A 19,794-nucleotide genomic window follows, 5' to 3' on the forward strand; every position below is an offset into this window, starting at 1 on the left:
AGGCTGAATCGCTGCAAGGGCTGAACAGCAGTATCGGGCAGGCTCGGGCAACGCGCGGCCCGTTCGGGTTATCGCTTCTCGGCCTTTTGGCTAAGATCAAGTGTAGTATCTGTTCTTATCAGTTTAATATCTGATACGTCCCCTATCTGGGGACCATATATTAAATGGATTTTTAGAACAGGGAGATGGAAATAGAGCTTGCTCTGTCCACTCCACGCATTGACCTGGTATTGCAGTATTTCCAGGACCGGTGCACCCTTTCCTTATGTGTTGACTAAAAGCAGATTCCAAAAGTGTTTTTTGTCTTTGCTATTGTTTCTGTCTTTCTGAAGGGATCTCCCCTTTTAATCCCATTATTTCAACACCTGTTGGACAATGCATGAGTGATAATGAGCTCATTGATTAAATGCAATTAATGAATAGATTGCCACCTCTTGTTGTGTGTCGTCTGTGTTTCTGTGTTTCCGGCATTTCACATTGGAACACCTCATTCACCTTCCTTGTCTTCTCTCCGCCCTCCCTTTTAGGTAAGTTAAAGAGCTGCACCTGAGCCAGCCACTGATTGATTGATTGATTGATTGATTGATTGATTGATTGATTGATTGATGCAGCACAACAGTCAAATAGTGGAGTGGAGTAGGGGAACAGCAAACAGCCAATAAAGCAGCCTGCCCGCTCGCCTGCCCGCCACAATGGACCTACCTGTGTACACTAGATGGATGTGATGGAATGTACTGTCGTCCCTACATTTCAAGAAGAAGTAAGAATTGCAGTTGCAACAAAGCCTTGCTTGCCTACAAAGAGAGCAGCAATTTGGATTTGTTACTATGTTACCTACAAGAATAACAAACTGTGCAAGGATGGAGGTTGTAGGAGCAAGGAGAAGTTGTCTGTAAAGTTGGTGGATGCCTATTTTCCATTTTGCAGTCCCTTGTCTCCCTCTTGTGGCCTCCTGGAGGCAACTAGCTGTGCAAAAAAAAGACAGCCTGGCGGCCGGCTGTTGCAGTGTTGCCCTCTCAGGCAACACTGAGTGACTGACTGAGCCTCACCGTCTTATATAAAGTTCAGACGGAACTTTGCACGTGTCATAGTGGAGCCCTCAGGATTCCAGAGCCAGCTTTCTGACATCATAATGGGGCCTCAGAGATAAAAGCCTGGGCCCAGGCAGTGTTGGTCAGTGCTGCTCAGCAGGCAGCACTGGACTGGACTGGATTACAGCTGATACAAGGTGTGAAGGAACAAGGGGTGGCTGTGGGCATGCACTTGCTGCCGCTGCCAGTGTTTATCTGCATGGCAGCAGGGCATTTGGGCGTTGCCAGGAAGGCGTTTTTATGTAGATTCCTCCTCTTTCAGCACTGCATTGTGGTGCAAGCAAAAGAAGCAAATCCTGTCTGGCTTCCTCTCCGGCCTTTATTCACCTCCCGTGTAGCTGTGAGTGTGTGAGCCTGCAGGGCCCCATGGAATTGCCTAGAAGTAGGCTGAATCGCTGCAAGGGCTGAACAGCAGTATCGGGCAGGCTCGGGCAACGCGCGGCCCGTTCGGGTTATCGCTTCTCGGCCTTTTGGCTAAGATCAAGTGTAGTATCTGTTCTTATCAGTTTAATATCTGATACGTCCCCTATCTGGGGACCATATATTAAATGGATTTTTAGAACAGGGAGATGGAAATAGAGCTTGCTCTGTCCACTCCACGCATTGACCTGGTATTGCAGTATTTCCAGGACCGGTGCACCCTTTCCTTATGTGTTGACTAAAAGCAGATTCCAAAAGTGTTTTTTGTCTTTGCTATTGTTTCTGTCTTTCTGAAGGGATCTCCCCTTTTAATCCCATTATTTCAACACCTGTTGGACAATGCATGAGTGATAATGAGCTCATTGATTAAATGCAATTAATGAATAGATTGCCACCTCTTGTTGTGTGTCGTCTGTGTTTCTGTGTTTCCGGCATTTCACATTGGAACACCTCATTCACCTTCCTTGTCTTCTCTCCGCCCTCCCTTTTAGGTAAGTTAAAGAGCTGCACCTGAGCCAGCCACTGATTGATTGATTGATTGATTGATTGATTGATTGATTGATTGATTGATTGATGCAGCACAACAGTCAAATAGTGGAGTGGAGTAGGGGAACAGCAAACAGCCAATAAAGCAGCCCGCCCGCTCGCCTGCCCGCCACAATGGACCTACCTGTGTACACTAGATGGATGTGATGGAATGTACTGTCGTCCCTACATTTCAAGAAGAAGTAAGAATTGCAGTTGCAACAAAGCCTTGCTTGCCTACAAAGAGAGCAGCAATTTGGATTTGTTACTATGTTACCTAGAAGAATAACAAACTGTGCAAGGATGGAGGTTGTAGGAGCAAGGAGAAGTTGTCTGTAAAGTTGGTGGATGCCTATTTTCCATTTTGCAGTCCCTTGTCTCCCTCTTGTGGCCTTCTGGAGGCAACTAGCTGTGCAAAAAAAAGACAGCCTGGCGGCCGGCTGTTGCAGTGTTGCCCTCTCAGGCAACACTGAGTGACTGACTGAGCCTCACCGTCTTATATAAAGTTCAGACGGAACTTTGCACGTGTCATAGTGGAGCCCTCAGGATTCCAGAGCCAGCTTTCTGACATCATAATGGGGCCTCAGAGATAAAAGCCTGGGCCCAGGCAGTGTTGGTCAGTGCTGCTCAGCAGGCAGCACTGGACTGGACTGGATTACAGCTGATACAAGGTGTGAAGGAACAAGGGGTGGCTGTGGGCATGCACTTGCTGCCGCTGCCAGTGTTTATCTGCATGGCAGCAGGGCATTTGGGCGTTGCCAGGAAGGCGTTTTTATGTAGATTCCTCCTCTTTCAGCACTGCATTGTGGTGCAAGCAAAAGAAGCAAATCCTGTCTGGCTTCCTCTCCGGCCTTTATTCACCTCCCGTGTAGCTGTGAGTGTGTGAGCCTGCAGGGCCCCATGGAATTTCCTAGAAGTAGGCTGAATCGCTGCAAGGGCTGAACAGCAGTATCGGGCAGGCTCGGGCAACGCGCGGCCCGTTCGGGTTATCGCTTCTCGGCCTTTTGGCTAAGATCAAATGTAGTATCTGTTCTTATCAGTTTAATATCTGATACGTCCCCTATCTGGGGACCATATATTAAATGGATTTTTAGAACAGGGAGATGGAAATAGAGCTTGCTCTGTCCACTCCACGCATTGACCTGGTATTGCAGTATTTCCAGGACCGGTGCACCCTTTCCTTATGTGTTGACTAAAAGCAGATTCCAAAAGTGTTTTTTGTCTTTGCTATTGTTTCTGTCTTTCTGAAGGGATCTCCCCTTTTAATCCCATTATTTCAACACCTGTTGGACAATGCATGAGTGATAATGAGCTCATTGATTAAATGCAATTAATGAATAGATTGCCACCTCTTGTTGTGTGTCGTCTGTGTTTCTGTGTTTCCGGCATTTCACATTGGAACACCTCATTCACCTTCCTTGTCTTCTCTCCGCCCTCCCTTTTAGGTAAGTTAAAGAGCTGCACCTGAGCCAGCCACTGATTGATTGATTGATTGATTGATTGATTGATTGATTGATTGATTGATTGATTGATTGATGCAGCACAACAGTCAAATAGTGGAGTGGAGTAGGGGAACAGCAAACAGCCAATAAAGCAGCCCGCCCGCTCGCCTGCCCGCCACAATGGACCTACCTGTGTACACTAGATGGATGTGATGGAATGTACTGTCGTCCCTACATTTCAAGAAGAAGTAAGAATTGCAGTTGCAACAAAGCCTTGCTTGCCTACAAAGAGAGCAGCAATTTGGATTTGTTACTATGTTACCTAGAAGAATAACAAACTGTGCAAGGATGGAGGTTGTAGGAGCAAGGAGAAGTTGTCTGTAAAGTTGGTGGATGCCTATTTTCCATTTTGCAGTCCCTTGTCTCCCTCTTGTGGCCTCCTGGAGGCAACTAGCTGTGCAAAAAAAAGACAGCCTGGCGGCCGGCTGTTGCAGTGTTGCCCTCTCAGGCAACACTGAGTGACTGACTGAGCCTCACCGTCTTATATAAAGTTCAGACGGAACTTTGCACGTGTCATAGTGGAGCCCTCAGGATTCCAGAGCCAGCTTTCTGACATCATAATGGGGCCTCAGAGATAAAAGCCTGGGCCCAGGCAGTGTTGGTCAGTGCTGCTCAGCAGGCAGCACTGGACTGGACTGGATTACAGCTGATACAAGGTGTGAAGGAACAAGGGGTGGCTGTGGGCATGCACTTGCTGCCGCTGCCAGTGTTTATCTGCATGGTAGCAGGGCATTTGGGCGTTGCCAGGAAGGCGTTTTTATGTAGATTCCTCCTCTTTCAGCACTGCATTGTGGTGCAAGCAAAAGAAGCAAATCCTGTCTGGCTTCCTCTCCGGCCTTTATTCACCTCCCGTGTAGCTGTGAGTGTGTGAGCCTGCAGGGCCCCATGGAATTGCCTAGAAGTAGGCTGAATCGCTGCAAGGGCTGAACAGCAGTATCGGGCAGGCTCGGGCAACGCGCGGCCCGTTCGGGTTATCGCTTCTCGGCCTTTTGGCTAAGATCAAGTGTAGTATCTGTTCTTATCAGTTTAATATCTGATACGTCCCCTATCTGGGGACCATATATTAAATGGATTTTTAGAACAGGGAGATGGAAATAGAGCTTGCTCTGTCCACTCCACGCATTGACCTGGTATTGCAGTATTTCCAGGACCGGTGCACCCTTTCCTTATGTGTTGACTAAAAGCAGATTCCAAAAGTGTTTTTTGTCTTTGCTATTGTTTCTGTCTTTCTGAAGGGATCTCCCCTTTTAATCCCATTATTTCAACACCTGTTGGACAATGCATGAGTGATAATGAGCTCATTGATTAAATGCAATTAATGAATAGATTGCCACCTCTTGTTGTGTGTCGTCTGTGTTTCTGTGTTTCCGGCATTTCACATTGGAACACCTCATTCACCTTCCTTGTCTTCTCTCCGCCCTCCCTTTTAGGTAAGTTAAAGAGCTGCACCTGAGCCAGCCACTGATTGATTGATTGATTGATTGATTGATTGATTGATTGATGCAGCACAACAGTCAAATAGTGGAGTGGAGTAGGGGAACAGCAAACAGCCAATAAAGCAGCCCGCCCGCTCGCCTGCCCGCCACAATGGACCTACCTGTGTACACTAGATGGATGTGATGGAATGTACTGTCGTCCCTACATTTCAAGAAGAAGTAAGAATTGCAGTTGCAACAAAGCCTTGCTTGCCTACAAAGAGAGCAGCAATTTGGATTTGTTACTATGTTACCTAGAAGAATAACAAACTGTGCAAGGATGGAGGTTGTAGGAGCAAGGAGAAGTTGTCTGTAAAGTTGGTGGATGCCTATTTTCCATTTTGCAGTCCCTTGTCTCCCTCTTGTGGCCTCCTGGAGGCAACTAGCTGTGCAAAAAAAAGACAGCCTGGCGGCCGGCTGTTGCAGTGTTGCCCTCTCAGGCAACACTGAGTGACTGACTGAGCCTCACCGTCTTATATAAAGTTCAGACGGAACTTTGCACGTGTCATAGTGGAGCCCTCAGGATTCCAGAGCCAGCTTTCTGACATCATAATGGGGCCTCAGAGATAAAAGCCTGGGCCCAGGCAGTGTTGGTCAGTGCTGCTCAGCAGGCAGCACTGGACTGGACTGGATTACAGCTGATACAAGGTGTGAAGGAACAAGGGGTGGCTGTGGGCATGCACTTGCTGCCGCTGCCAGTGTTTATCTGCATGGCAGCAGGGCATTTGGGCGTTGCCAGGAAGGCGTTTTTATGTAGATTCCTCCTCTTTCAGCACTGCATTGTGGTGCAAGCAAAAGAAGCAAATCCTGTCTGGCTTCCTCTCCGGCCTTTATTCACCTCCCGTGTAGCTGTGAGTGTGTGAGCCTGCAGGGCCCCATGGAATTGCCTAGAAGTAGGCTGAATCGCTGCAAGGGCTGAACAGCAGTATCGGGCAGGCTCGGGCAACGCGCGGCCCGTTCGGGTTATCGCTTCTCGGCCTTTTGGCTAAGATCAAGTGTAGTATCTGTTCTTATCAGTTTAATATCTGATACGTCCCCTATCTGGGGACCATATATTAAATGGATTTTTAGAACAGGGAGATGGAAATAGAGCTTGCTCTGTCCACTCCACGCATTGACCTGGTATTGCAGTATTTCCAGGACCGGTGCACCCTTTCCTTATGTGTTGACTAAAAGCAGATTCCAAAAGTGTTTTTTGTCTTTGCTATTGTTTCTGTCTTTCTGAAGGGATCTCCCCTTTTAATCCCATTATTTCAACACCTGTTGGACAATGCATGAGTGATAATGAGCTCATTGATTAAATGCAATTAATGAATAGATTGCCACCTCTTGTTGTGTGTCGTCTGTGTTTCTGTGTTTCCGGCATTTCACATTGGAACACCTCATTCACCTTCCTTGTCTTCTCTCCGCCCTCCCTTTTAGGTAAGTTAAAGAGCTGCACCTGAGCCAGCCACTGATTGATTGATTGATTGATTGATTGATTGATTGATTGATTGATGCAGCACAACAGTCAAATAGTGGAGTGGAGTAGGGGAACAGCAAACAGCCAATAAAGCAGCCCGCCCGCTCGCCTGCCCGCCACAATGGACCTACCTGTGTACACTAGATGGATGTGATGGAATGTACTGTCGTCCCTACATTTCAAGAAGAAGTAAGAATTGCAGTTGCAACAAAGCCTTGCTTGCCTACAAAGAGAGCAGCAATTTGGATTTGTTACTATGTTACCTAGAAGAATAACAAACTGTGCAAGGATGGAGGTTGTAGGAGCAAGGAGAAGTTGTCTGTAAAGTTGGTGGATGCCTATTTTCCATTTTGCAGTCCCTTGTCTCCCTCTTGTGGCCTCCTGGAGGCAACTAGCTGTGCAAAAAAAAGACAGCCTGGCGGCCGGCTGTTGCAGTGTTGCCCTCTCAGGCAACACTGAGTGACTGACTGAGCCTCACCGTCTTATATAAAGTTCAGACGGAACTTTGCACGTGTCATAGTGGAGCCCTCAGGATTCCAGAGCCAGCTTTCTGACATCATAATGGGGCCTCAGAGATAAAAGCCTGGGCCCAGGCAGTGTTGGTCAGTGCTGCTCAGCAGGCAGCACTGGACTGGACTGGATTACAGCTGATACAAGGTGTGAAGGAACAAGGGGTGGCTGTGGGCATGCACTTGCTGCCGCTGCCAGTGTTTATCTGCATGGCAGCAGGGCATTTGGGCGTTGCCAGGAAGGCGTTTTTATGTAGATTCCTCCTCTTTCAGCACTGCATTGTGGTGCAAGCAAAAGAAGCAAATCCTGTCTGGCTTCCTCTCCGGCCTTTATTCACCTCCCGTGTAGCTGTGAGTGTGTGAGCCTGCAGGGCCCCATGGAATTTCCTAGAAGTAGGCTGAATCGCTGCAAGGGCTGAACAGCAGTATCGGGCAGGCTCGGGCAACGCGCGGCCCGTTCGGGTTATCGCTTCTCGGCCTTTTGGCTAAGATCAAATGTAGTATCTGTTCTTATCAGTTTAATATCTGATACGTCCCCTATCTGGGGACCATATATTAAATGGATTTTTAGAACAGGGAGATGGAAATAGAGCTTGCTCTGTCCACTCCACGCATTGACCTGGTATTGCAGTATTTCCAGGACCGGTGCACCCTTTCCTTATGTGTTGACTAAAAGCAGATTCCAAAAGTGTTTTTTGTCTTTGCTATTGTTTCTGTCTTTCTGAAGGGATCTCCCCTTTTAATCCCATTATTTCAACACCTGTTGGACAATGCATGAGTGATAATGAGCTCATTGATTAAATGCAATTAATGAATAGATTGCCACCTCTTGTTGTGTGTCGTCTGTGTTTCTGTGTTTCCGGCATTTCACATTGGAACACCTCATTCACCTTCCTTGTCTTCTCTCCGCCCTCCCTTTTAGGTAAGTTAAAGAGCTGCACCTGAGCCAGCCACTGATTGATTGATTGATTGATTGATTGATTGATTGATTGATTGATTGATGCAGCACAACAGTCAAATAGTGGAGTGGAGTAGGGGAACAGCAAACAGCCAATAAAGCAGCCCGCCCGCTCGCCTGCCCGCCACAATGGACCTACCTGTGTACACTAGATGGATGTGATGGAATGTACTGTCGTCCCTACATTTCAAGAAGAAGTAAGAATTGCAGTTGCAACAAAGCCTTGCTTGCCTACAAAGAGAGCAGCAATTTGGATTTGTTACTATGTTACCTAGAAGAATAACAAACTGTGCAAGGATGGAGGTTGTAGGAGCAAGGAGAAGTTGTCTGTAAAGTTGGTGGATGCCTATTTTCCATTTTGCAGTCCCTTGTCTCCCTCTTGTGGCCTCCTGGAGGCAACTAGCTGTGCAAAAAAAAGACAGCCTGGCGGCCGGCTGTTGCAGTGTTGCCCTCTCAGGCAACACTGAGTGACTGACTGAGCCTCACCGTCTTATATAAAGTTCAGACGGAACTTTGCACGTGTCATAGTGGAGCCCTCAGGATTCCAGAGCCAGCTTTCTGACATCATAATGGGGCCTCAGAGATAAAAGCCTGGGCCCAGGCAGTGTTGGTCAGTGCTGCTCAGCAGGCAGCACTGGACTGGACTGGATTACAGCTGATACAAGGTGTGAAGGAACAAGGGGTGGCTGTGGGCATGCACTTGCTGCCGCTGCCAGTGTTTATCTGCATGGTAGCAGGGCATTTGGGCGTTGCCAGGAAGGCGTTTTTATGTAGATTCCTCCTCTTTCAGCACTGCATTGTGGTGCAAGCAAAAGAAGCAAATCCTGTCTGGCTTCCTCTCCGGCCTTTATTCACCTCCCGTGTAGCTGTGAGTGTGTGAGCCTGCAGGGCCCCATGGAATTGCCTAGAAGTAGGCTGAATCGCTGCAAGGGCTGAACAGCAGTATCGGGCAGGCTCGGGCAACGCGCGGCCCGTTCGGGTTATCGCTTCTCGGCCTTTTGGCTAAGATCAAGTGTAGTATCTGTTCTTATCAGTTTAATATCTGATACGTCCCCTATCTGGGGACCATATATTAAATGGATTTTTAGAACAGGGAGATGGAAATAGAGCTTGCTCTGTCCACTCCACGCATTGACCTGGTATTGCAGTATTTCCAGGACCGGTGCACCCTTTCCTTATGTGTTGACTAAAAGCAGATTCCAAAAGTGTTTTTTGTCTTTGCTATTGTTTCTGTCTTTCTGAAGGGATCTCCCCTTTTAATCCCATTATTTCAACACCTGTTGGACAATGCATGAGTGATAATGAGCTCATTGATTAAATGCAATTAATGAATAGATTGCCACCTCTTGTTGTGTGTCGTCTGTGTTTCTGTGTTTCCGGCATTTCACATTGGAACACCTCATTCACCTTCCTTGTCTTCTCTCCGCCCTCCCTTTTAGGTAAGTTAAAGAGCTGCACCTGAGCCAGCCACTGATTGATTGATTGATTGATTGATTGATTGATTGATTGATTGATTGATTGATTGATTGATGCAGCACAACAGTCAAATAGTGGAGTGGAGTAGGGGAACAGCAAACAGCCAATAAAGCAGCCCGCCCGCTCGCCTGCCCGCCACAATGGACCTACCTGTGTACACTAGATGGATGTGATGGAATGTACTGTCGTCCCTACATTTCAAGAAGAAGTAAGAATTGCAGTTGCAACAAAGCCTTGCTTGCCTACAAAGAGAGCAGCAATTTGGATTTGTTACTATGTTACCTAGAAGAATAACAAACTGTGCAAGGATGGAGGTTGTAGGAGCAAGGAGAAGTTGTCTGTAAAGTTGGTGGATGCCTATTTTCCATTTTGCAGTCCCTTGTCTCCCTCTTGTGGCCTCCTGGAGGCAACTAGCTGTGCAAAAAAAAGACAGCCTGGCGGCCGGCTGTTGCAGTGTTGCCCTCTCAGGCAACACTGAGTGACTGACTGAGCCTCACCGTCTTATATAAAGTTCAGACGGAACTTTGCACGTGTCATAGTGGAGCCCTCAGGATTCCAGAGCCAGCTTTCTGACATCATAATGGGGCCTCAGAGATAAAAGCCTGGGCCCAGGCAGTGTTGGTCAGTGCTGCTCAGCAGGCAGCACTGGACTGGACTGGATTACAGCTGATACAAGGTGTGAAGGAACAAGGGGTGGCTGTGGGCATGCACTTGCTGCCGCTGCCAGTGTTTATCTGCATGGTAGCAGGGCATTTGGGCGTTGCCAGGAAGGCGTTTTTATGTAGATTCCTCCTCTTTCAGCACTGCATTGTGGTGCAAGCAAAAGAAGCAAATCCTGTCTGGCTTCCTCTCCGGCCTTTATTCACCTCCCGTGTAGCTGTGAGTGTGTGAGCCTGCAGGGCCCCATGGAATTGCCTAGAAGTAGGCTGAATCGCTGCAAGGGCTGAACAGCAGTATCGGGCAGGCTCGGGCAACGCGCGGCCCGTTCGGGTTATCGCTTCTCGGCCTTTTGGCTAAGATCAAGTGTAGTATCTGTTCTTATCAGTTTAATATCTGATACGTCCCCTATCTGGGGACCATATATTAAATGGATTTTTAGAACAGGGAGATGGAAATAGAGCTTGCTCTGTCCACTCCACGCATTGACCTGGTATTGCAGTATTTCCAGGACCGGTGCACCCTTTCCTTATGTGTTGACTAAAAGCAGATTCCAAAAGTGTTTTTTGTCTTTGCTATTGTTTCTGTCTTTCTGAAGGGATCTCCCCTTTTAATCCCATTATTTCAACACCTGTTGGACAATGCATGAGTGATAATGAGCTCATTGATTAAATGCAATTAATGAATAGATTGCCACCTCTTGTTGTGTGTCGTCTGTGTTTCTGTGTTTCCGGCATTTCACATTGGAACACCTCATTCACCTTCCTTGTCTTCTCTCCGCCCTCCCTTTTAGGTAAGTTAAAGAGCTGCACCTGAGCCAGCCACTGATTGATTGATTGATTGATTGATTGATTGATTGATTGATTGATTGATTGATGCAGCACAACAGTCAAATAGTGGAGTGGAGTAGGGGAACAGCAAACAGCCAATAAAGCAGCCCGCCCGCTCGCCTGCCCGCCACAATGGACCTACCTGTGTACACTAGATGGATGTGATGGAATGTACTGTCGTCCCTACATTTCAAGAAGAAGTAAGAATTGCAGTTGCAACAAAGCCTTGCTTGCCTACAAAGAGAGCAGCAATTTGGATTTGTTACTATGTTACCTAGAAGAATAACAAACTGTGCAAGGATGGAGGTTGTAGGAGCAAGGAGAAGTTGTCTGTAAAGTTGGTGGATGCCTATTTTCCATTTTGCAGTCCCTTGTCTCCCTCTTGTGGCCTCCTGGAGGCAACTAGCTGTGCAAAAAAAAGACAGCCTGGCGGCCGGCTGTTGCAGTGTTGCCCTCTCAGGCAACACTGAGTGACTGACTGAGCCTCACCGTCTTATATAAAGTTCAGACGGAACTTTGCACGTGTCATAGTGGAGCCCTCAGGATTCCAGAGCCAGCTTTCTGACATCATAATGGGGCCTCAGAGATAAAAGCCTGGGCCCAGGCAGTGTTGGTCAGTGCTGCTCAGCAGGCAGCACTGGACTGGACTGGATTACAGCTGATACAAGGTGTGAAGGAACAAGGGGTGGCTGTGGGCATGCACTTGCTGCCGCTGCCAGTGTTTATCTGCATGGCAGCAGGGCATTTGGGCGTTGCCAGGAAGGCGTTTTTATGTAGATTCCTCCTCTTTCAGCACTGCATTGTGGTGCAAGCAAAAGAAGCAAATCCTGTCTGGCTTCCTCTCCGGCCTTTATTCACCTCCCGTGTAGCTGTGAGTGTGTGAGCCTGCAGGGCCCCATGGAATTGCCTAGAAGTAGGCTGAATCGCTGCAAGGGCTGAACAGCAGTATCGGGCAGGCTCGGGCAACGCGCGGCCCGTTCGGGTTATCGCTTCTCGGCCTTTTGGCTAAGATCAAGTGTAGTATCTGTTCTTATCAGTTTAATATCTGATACGTCCCCTATCTGGGGACCATATATTAAATGGATTTTTAGAACAGGGAGATGGAAATAGAGCTTGCTCTGTCCACTCCACGCATTGACCTGGTATTGCAGTATTTCCAGGACCGGTGCACCCTTTCCTTATGTGTTGACTAAAAGCAGATTCCAAAAGTGTTTTTTGTCTTTGCTATTGTTTCTGTCTTTCTGAAGGGATCTCCCCTTTTAATCCCATTATTTCAACACCTGTTGGACAATGCATGAGTGATAATGAGCTCATTGATTAAATGCAATTAATGAATAGATTGCCACCTCTTGTTGTGTGTCGTCTGTGTTTCTGTGTTTCCGGCATTTCACATTGGAACACCTCATTCACCTTCCTTGTCTTCTCTCCGCCCTCCCTTTTAGGTAAGTTAAAGAGCTGCACCTGAGCCAGCCACTGATTGATTGATTGATTGATTGATTGATTGATTGATTGATTGATTGATTGATTGATTGATGCAGCACAACAGTCAAATAGTGGAGTGGAGTAGGGGAACAGCAAACAGCCAATAAAGCAGCCCGCCCGCTCGCCTGCCCGCCACAATGGACCTACCTGTGTACACTAGATGGATGTGATGGAATGTACTGTCGTCCCTACATTTCAAGAAGAAGTAAGAATTGCAGTTGCAACAAAGCCTTGCTTGCCTACAAAGAGAGCAGCAATTTGGATTTGTTACTATGTTACCTAGAAGAATAACAAACTGTGCAAGGATGGAGGTTGTAGGAGCAAGGAGAAGTTGTCTGTAAAGTTGGTGGATGCCTATTTTCCATTTTGCAGTCCCTTGTCTCCCTCTTGTGGCCTCCTGGAGGCAACTAGCTGTGCAAAAAAAAGACAGCCTGGCGGCCGGCTGTTGCAGTGTTGCCCTCTCAGGCAACACTGAGTGACTGACTGAGCCTCACCGTCTTATATAAAGTTCAGACGGAACTTTGCACGTGTCATAGTGGAGCCCTCAGGATTCCAGAGCCAGCTTTCTGACATCATAATGGGGCCTCAGAGATAAAAGCCTGGGCCCAGGCAGTGTTGGTCAGTGCTGCTCAGCAGGCAGCACTGGACTGGACTGGATTACAGCTGATACAAGGTGTGAAGGAACAAGGGGTGGCTGTGGGCATGCACTTGCTGCCGCTGCCAGTGTTTATCTGCATGGCAGCAGGGCATTTGGGCGTTGCCAGGAAGGCGTTTTTATGTAGATTCCTCCTCTTTCAGCACTGCATTGTGGTGCAAGCAAAAGAAGCAAATCCTGTCTGGCTTCCTCTCCGGCCTTTATTCACCTCCCGTGTAGCTGTGAGTGTGTGAGCCTGCAGGGCCCCATGGAATTGCCTAGAAGTAGGCTGAATCGCTGCAAGGGCTGAACAGCAGTATCGGGCAGGCTCGGGCAACGCGCGGCCCGTTCGGGTTATCGCTTCTCGGCCTTTTGGCTAAGATCAAGTGTAGTATCTGTTCTTATCAGTTTAATATCTGATACGTCCCCTATCTGGGGACCATATATTAAATGGATTTTTAGAACAGGGAGATGGAAATAGAGCTTGCTCTGTCCACTCCACGCATTGACCTGGTATTGCAGTATTTCCAGGACCGGTGCACCCTTTCCTTATGTGTTGACTAAAAGCAGATTCCAAAAGTGTTTTTTGTCTTTGCTATTGTTTCTGTCTTTCTGAAGGGATCTCCCCTTTTAATCCCATTATTTCAACACCTGTTGGACAATGCATGAGTGATAATGAGCTCATTGATTAAATGCAATTAATGAATAGATTGCCACCTCTTGTTGTGTGTCGTCTGTGTTTCTGTGTTTCCGGCATTTCACATTGGAACACCTCATTCACCTTCCTTGTCTTCTCTCCGCCCTCCCTTTTAGGTAAGTTAAAGAGCTGCACCTGAGCCAGCCACTGATTGATTGATTGATTGATTGATTGATTGATTGATTGATTGATTGATTGATTGATTGATTGATTGATGCAGCACAACAGTCAAATAGTGGAGTGGAGTAGGGGAACAGCAAACAGCCAATAAAGCAGCCCGCCCGCTCGCCTGCCCGCCACAATGGACCTACCTGTGTACACTAGATGGATGTGATGGAATGTACTGTCGTCCCTACATTTCAAGAAGAAGTAAGAATTGCAGTTGCAACAAAGCCTTGCTTGCCTACAAAGAGAGCAGCAATTTGGATTTGTTACTATGTTACCTAGAAGAATAACAAACTGTGCAAGGATGGAGGTTGTAGGAGCAAGGAGAAGTTGTCTGTAAAGTTGGTGGATGCCTATTTTCCATTTTGCAGTCCCTTGTCTCCCTCTTGTGGCCTCCTGGAGGCAACTAGCTGTGCAAAAAAAAGACAGCCTGGCGGCCGGCTGTTGCAGTGTTGCCCTCTCAGGCAACACTGAGTGACTGACTGAGCCTCACCGTCTTATATAAAGTTCAGACGGAACTTTGCACGTGTCATAGTGGAGCCCTCAGGATTCCAGAGCCAGCTTTCTGACATCATAATGGGGCCTCAGAGATAAAAGCCTGGGCCCAGGCAGTGTTGGTCAGTGCTGCTCAGCAGGCAGCACTGGACTGGACTGGATTACAGCTGATACAAGGTGTGAAGGAACAAGGGGTGGCTGTGGGCATGCACTTGCTGCCGCTGCCAGTGTTTATCTGCATGGCAGCAGGGCATTTGGGCGTTGCCAGGAAGGCGTTTTTATGTAGATTCCTCCTCTTTGAGCACTGCATTGTGGTGCAAGCAAAAGAAGCAAATCCTGTCTGGCTTCCTCTCCGGCCTTTATTCACCTCCCGTGTAGCTGTGAGTGTGTGAGCCTGCAGGGCCCCATGGAATTGCCTAGAAGTAGGCTGAATCGCTGCAAGGGCTGAACAGCAGTATCGGGCAGGCTCGGGCAACGCGCGGCCCGTTCGGGTTATCGCTTCTCGGCCTTTTGGCTAAGATCAAGTGTAGTATCTGTTCTTATCAGTTTAATATCTGATACGTCCCCTATCTGGGGACCATATATTAAATGGATTTTTAGAACAGGGAGATGGAAATAGAGCTTGCTCTGTCCACTCCACGCATTGACCTGGTATTGCAGTATTTCCAGGACCGGTGCACCCTTTCCTTATGTGTTGACTAAAAGCAGATTCCAAAAGTGTTTTTTGTCTTTGCTATTGTTTCTGTCTTTCTGAAGGGATCTCCCCTTTTAATCCCATTATTTCAACACCTGTTGGACAATGCATGAGTGATAATGAGCTCATTGATTAAATGCAATTAATGAATAGATTGCCACCTCTTGTTGTGTGTCGTCTGTGTTTCTGTGTTTCCGGCATTTCACATTGGAACACCTCATTCACCTTCCTTGTCTTCTCTCCGCCCTCCCTTTTAGGTAAGTTAAAGAGCTGCACCTGAGCCAGCCACTGATTGATTGATTGATTGATTGATTGATTGATTGATTGATTGATTGATTGATGCAGCACAACAGTCAAATAGTGGAGTGGAGTAGGGGAACAGCAAACAGCCAATAAAGCAGCCCGCCCGCTCGCCTGCCCGCCACAATGGACCTACCTGTGTACACTAGATGGATGTGATGGAATGTACTGTCGTCCCTACATTTCAAGAAGAAGTAAGAATTGCAGTTGCAACAAAGCCTTGCTTGCCTACAAAGAGAGCAGCAATTTGGATTTGTTACTATGTTACCTAGAAGAATAACAAACTGTGCAAGGATGGAGGTTGTAGGAGCAAGGAGAAGTTGTCTGTAAAGTTGGTGGATGCCTATTTTCCATTTTGCAGTCCCTTGTCTCCCTCTTGTGGCCTCCTGGAGGCAACTAGCTGTGCAAAAAAAAGACAGCCTGGCGGCCGGCTGTTGCAGTGTTGCCCTCTCAGGCAACACTGAGTGACTGACTGAGCCTCACCGTCTTATATAAAGTTCAGACGGAACTTTGCACGTGTCATAGTGGAGCCCTCAGGATTCCAGAGCCAGCTTTCTGACATCATAATGGGGCCTCAGAGATAAAAGCCTGGGCCCAGGCAGTGTTGGTCAGTGCTGCTCAGCAGGCAGCACTGGACTGGACTGGATTACAGCTGATACAAGGTGTGAAGGAACAAGGGGTGGCTGTGGGCATGCACTTGCTGCCGCTGCCAGTGTTTATCTGCATGGCAGCAGGGCATTTGGGCGTTGCCAGGAAGGCGTTTTTATGTAGATTCCTCCTCTTTGAGCACTGCATTGTGGTGCAAGCAAAAGAAGCAAATCCTGTCTGGCTTCCTCTCCGGCCTTTATTCACCTCCCGTGTAGCTGTGAGTGTGTGAGCCTGCAGGGCCCCATGGAATTGCCTAGAAGTAGGCTGAATCGCTGCAAGGGCTGAACAGCAGTATCGGGCAGGCTCGGGCAACGCGCGGCCCGTTCGGGTTATCGCTTCTCGGCCTTTTGGCTAAGATCAAGTGTAGTATCTGTTCTTATCAGTTTAATATCTGATACGTCCCCTATCTGGGGACCATATATTAAATGGATTTTTAGAACAGGGAGATGGAAATAGAGCTTGCTCTGTCCACTCCACGCATTGACCTGGTATTGCAGTATTTCCAGGACCGGTGCACCCTTTCCTTATGTGTTGACTAAAAGCAGATTCCAAAAGTGTTTTTTGTCTTTGCTATTGTTTCTGTCTTTCTGAAGGGATCTCCCCTTTTAATCCCATTATTTCAACACCTGTTGGACAATGCATGAGTGATAATGAGCTCATTGATTAAATGCAATTAATGAATAGATTGCCACCTCTTGTTGTGTGTCGTCTGTGTTTCTGTGTTTCCGGCATTTCACATTGGAACACCTCATTCACCTTCCTTGTCTTCTCTCCGCCCTCCCTTTTAGGTAAGTTAAAGAGCTGCACCTGAGCCAGCCACTGATTGATTGATTGATTGATTGATTGATTGATTGATTGATTGATTGATTGATGCAGCACAACAGTCAAATAGTGGAGTGGAGTAGGGGAACAGCAAACAGCCAATAAAGCAGCCCGCCCGCTCGCCTGCCCGCCACAATGGACCTACCTGTGTACACTAGATGGATGTGATGGAATGTACTGTCGTCCCTACATTTCAAGAAGAAGTAAGAATTGCAGTTGCAACAAAGCCTTGCTTGCCTACAAAGAGAGCAGCAATTTGGATTTGTTACTATGTTACCTAGAAGAATAACAAACTGTGCAAGGATGGAGGTTGTAGGAGCAAGGAGAAGTTGTCTGTAAAGTTGGTGGATGCCTATTTTCCATTTTGCAGTCCCTTGTCTCCCTCTTGTGGCCTCCTGGAGGCAACTAGCTGTGCAAAAAAAAGACAGCCTGGCGGCCGGCTGTTGCAGTGTTGCCCTCTCAGGCAACACTGAGTGACTGACTGAGCCTCACCGTCTTATATAAAGTTCAGACGGAACTTTGCACGTGTCATAGTGGAGCCCTCAGGATTCCAGAGCCAGCTTTCTGACATCATAATGGGGCCTCAGAGATAAAAGCCTGGGCCCAGGCAGTGTTGGTCAGTGCTGCTCAGCAGGCAGCACTGGACTGGACTGGATTACAGCTGATACAAGGTGTGAAGGAACAAGGGGTGGCTGTGGGCATGCACTTGCTGCCGCTGCCAGTGTTTATCTGCATGGCAGCAGGGCATTTGGGCGTTGCCAGGAAGGCGTTTTTATGTAGATTCCTCCTCTTTCAGCACTGCATTGTGGTGCAAGCAAAAGAAGCAAATCCTGTCTGGCTTCCTCTCCGGCCTTTATTCACCTCCCGTGTAGCTGTGAGTGTGTGAGCCTGCAGGGCCCCATGGAATTGCCTAGAAGTAGGCTGAATCGCTGCAAGGGCTGAACAGCAGTATCGGGCAGGCTGGGGCAACGCGCGGCCCGTTCGGGTTATCGCTTCTCGGCCTTTTGGCTAAGATCAAGTGTAGTATCTGTTCTTATCAGTTTAATATCTGATACGTCCCCTATCTGGGGACCATATATTAAATGGATTTTTAGAACAGGGAGATGGAAATAGAGCTTGCTCTGTCCACTCCACGCATTGACCTGGTATTGCAGTATTTCCAGGACCGGTGCACCCTTTCCTTATGTGTTGACTAAAAGCAGATTCCAAAAGTGTTTTTTGTCTTTGCTATTGTTTCTGTCTTTCTGAAGGGATCTCCCCTTTTAATCCCATTATTTCAACACCTGTTGGACAATGCATGAGTGATAATGAGCTCATTGATTAAATGCAATTAATGAATAGATTGCCACCTCTTGTTGTGTGTCGTCTGTGTTTCTGTGTTTCCGGCATTTCACATTGGAACACCTCATTCACCTTCCTTGTCTTCTCTCCGCCCTCCCTTTTAGGTAAGTTAAAGAGCTGCACCTGAGCCAGCCACTGATTGATTGATTGATTGATTGATTGATTGATTGATTGATGCAGCACAACAGTCAAATAGTGGAGTGGAGTAGGGGAACAGCAAACAGCCAATAAAGCAGCCCGCCCGCTCGCCTGCCCGCCACAATGGACCTACCTGTGTACACTAGATGGATGTGATGGAATGTACTGTCGTCCCTACATTTCAAGAAGAAGTAAGAATTGCAGTTGCAACAAAGCCTTGCTTGCCTACAAAGAGAGCAGCAATTTGGATTTGTTACTATGTTACCTAGAAGAATAACAAACTGTGCAAGGATGGAGGTTGTAGGAGCAAGGAGAAGTTGTCTGTAAAGTTGGTGGATGCCTATTTTCCATTTTGCAGTCCCTTGTCTCCCTCTTGTGGCCTCCTGGAGGCAACTAGCTGTGCAAAAAAAAGACAGCCTGGCGGCCGGCTGTTGCAGTGTTGCCCTCTCAGGCAACACTGAGTGACTGACTGAGCCTCACCGTCTTATATAAAGTTCAGACGGAACTTTGCACGTGTCATAGTGGAGCCCTCAGGATTCCAGAGCCAGCTTTCTGACATCATAATGGGGCCTCAGAGATAAAAGCCTGGGCCCAGGCAGTGTTGGTCAGTGCTGCTCAGCAGGCAGCACTGGACTGGACTGGATTACAGCTGATACAAGGTGTGAAGGAACAAGGGGTGGCTGTGGGCATGCACTTGCTGCCGCTGCCAGTGTTTATCTGCATGGCAGCAGGGCATTTGGGCGTTGCCAGGAAGGCGTTTTTATGTAGATTCCTCCTCTTTCAGCACTGCATTGTGGTGCAAGCAAAAGAAGCAAATCCTGTCTGGCTTCCTCTCCGGCCTTTATTCACCTCCCGTGTAGCTGTGAGTGTGTGAGCCTGCAGGGCCCCATGGAATTGCCTAGAAGTAGGCTGAATCGCTGCAAGGGCTGAACAGCAGTATCGGGCAGGCTCGGGCAACGCGCGGCCCGTTCGGGTTATCGCTTCTCGGCCTTTTGGCTAAGATCAAGTGTAGTATCTGTTCTTATCAGTTTAATATCTGATACGTCCCCTATCTGGGGACCATATATTAAATGGATTTTTAGAACAGGGAGATGGAAATAGAGCTTGCTCTGTCCACTCCACGCATTGACCTGGTATTGCAGTATTTCCAGGACCGGTGCACCCTTTCCTTATGTGTTGACTAAAAGCAGATTCCAAAAGTGTTTTTTGTCTTTGCTATTGTTTCTGTCTTTCTGAAGGGATCTCCCCTTTTAATCCCATTATTTCAACACCTGTTGGACAATGCATGAGTGATAATGAGCTCATTGATTAAATGCAATTAATGAATAGATTGCCACCTCTTGTTGTGTGTCGTCTGTGTTTCTGTGTTTCCGGCATTTCACATTGGAACACCTCATTCACCTTCCTTGTCTTCTCTCCGCCCTCCCTTTTAGGTAAGTTAAAGAGCTGCACCTGAGCCAGCCACTGATTGAT

At 47.7% G+C, this 19,794-nt stretch overlaps 14 non-coding genes across 14 annotated transcripts; all 14 read left to right on the forward strand.

Moving 5' to 3' along the window:
• Positions 1–70: 70 nt before the first annotated feature.
• Positions 71–261, forward strand: LOC142694089 (U2 spliceosomal RNA). The gene has a single exon (XR_012862362.1). It is a non-coding gene; the product is annotated as a U2 spliceosomal RNA (small nuclear RNA).
• Positions 262–1,545: 1,284 nt separating this feature from the next.
• LOC142694090 (U2 spliceosomal RNA) lies at positions 1,546–1,736 on the forward strand. Its single transcript, XR_012862363.1, has one exon. It is a non-coding gene; the product is annotated as a U2 spliceosomal RNA (small nuclear RNA).
• A 1,288-nt stretch (positions 1,737–3,024) lies between these two features.
• LOC142693820 (U2 spliceosomal RNA) lies at positions 3,025–3,215 on the forward strand. Its single transcript, XR_012862122.1, has one exon. It is a non-coding gene; the product is annotated as a U2 spliceosomal RNA (small nuclear RNA).
• A 1,296-nt stretch (positions 3,216–4,511) lies between these two features.
• Positions 4,512–4,702, forward strand: LOC142694091 (U2 spliceosomal RNA). Its single transcript, XR_012862364.1, has one exon. It is a non-coding gene; the product is annotated as a U2 spliceosomal RNA (small nuclear RNA).
• A 1,276-nt stretch (positions 4,703–5,978) lies between these two features.
• Positions 5,979–6,169, forward strand: LOC142694093 (U2 spliceosomal RNA). Its single transcript, XR_012862366.1, has one exon. It is a non-coding gene; the product is annotated as a U2 spliceosomal RNA (small nuclear RNA).
• A 1,280-nt stretch (positions 6,170–7,449) lies between these two features.
• On the forward strand, positions 7,450–7,640 carry LOC142693822 (U2 spliceosomal RNA). The gene has a single exon (XR_012862123.1). It is a non-coding gene; the product is annotated as a U2 spliceosomal RNA (small nuclear RNA).
• A 1,284-nt stretch (positions 7,641–8,924) lies between these two features.
• On the forward strand, positions 8,925–9,115 carry LOC142694094 (U2 spliceosomal RNA). Its single transcript, XR_012862367.1, has one exon. It is a non-coding gene; the product is annotated as a U2 spliceosomal RNA (small nuclear RNA).
• A 1,296-nt stretch (positions 9,116–10,411) lies between these two features.
• LOC142694095 (U2 spliceosomal RNA) lies at positions 10,412–10,602 on the forward strand. Its single transcript, XR_012862368.1, has one exon. It is a non-coding gene; the product is annotated as a U2 spliceosomal RNA (small nuclear RNA).
• A 1,288-nt stretch (positions 10,603–11,890) lies between these two features.
• LOC142694096 (U2 spliceosomal RNA) lies at positions 11,891–12,081 on the forward strand. The gene has a single exon (XR_012862369.1). It is a non-coding gene; the product is annotated as a U2 spliceosomal RNA (small nuclear RNA).
• A 1,296-nt stretch (positions 12,082–13,377) lies between these two features.
• Positions 13,378–13,568, forward strand: LOC142694098 (U2 spliceosomal RNA). Its single transcript, XR_012862370.1, has one exon. It is a non-coding gene; the product is annotated as a U2 spliceosomal RNA (small nuclear RNA).
• A 1,304-nt stretch (positions 13,569–14,872) lies between these two features.
• LOC142694099 (U2 spliceosomal RNA) lies at positions 14,873–15,063 on the forward strand. The gene has a single exon (XR_012862371.1). It is a non-coding gene; the product is annotated as a U2 spliceosomal RNA (small nuclear RNA).
• Positions 15,064–16,351: 1,288 nt separating this feature from the next.
• Positions 16,352–16,542, forward strand: LOC142694100 (U2 spliceosomal RNA). The gene has a single exon (XR_012862372.1). It is a non-coding gene; the product is annotated as a U2 spliceosomal RNA (small nuclear RNA).
• Positions 16,543–17,830: 1,288 nt separating this feature from the next.
• LOC142694101 (U2 spliceosomal RNA) lies at positions 17,831–18,021 on the forward strand. Its single transcript, XR_012862373.1, has one exon. It is a non-coding gene; the product is annotated as a U2 spliceosomal RNA (small nuclear RNA).
• A 1,276-nt stretch (positions 18,022–19,297) lies between these two features.
• Positions 19,298–19,488, forward strand: LOC142694102 (U2 spliceosomal RNA). The gene has a single exon (XR_012862374.1). It is a non-coding gene; the product is annotated as a U2 spliceosomal RNA (small nuclear RNA).
• Positions 19,489–19,794: the final 306 nt, after the last annotated feature.

Source organism: Rhinoderma darwinii, assembly GCF_050947455.1.
Source record: "Rhinoderma darwinii isolate aRhiDar2 chromosome 5 unlocalized genomic scaffold, aRhiDar2.hap1 SUPER_5_unloc_45, whole genome shotgun sequence".
NCBI lineage: Eukaryota > Metazoa > Chordata > Amphibia > Anura > Rhinodermatidae > Rhinoderma > Rhinoderma darwinii.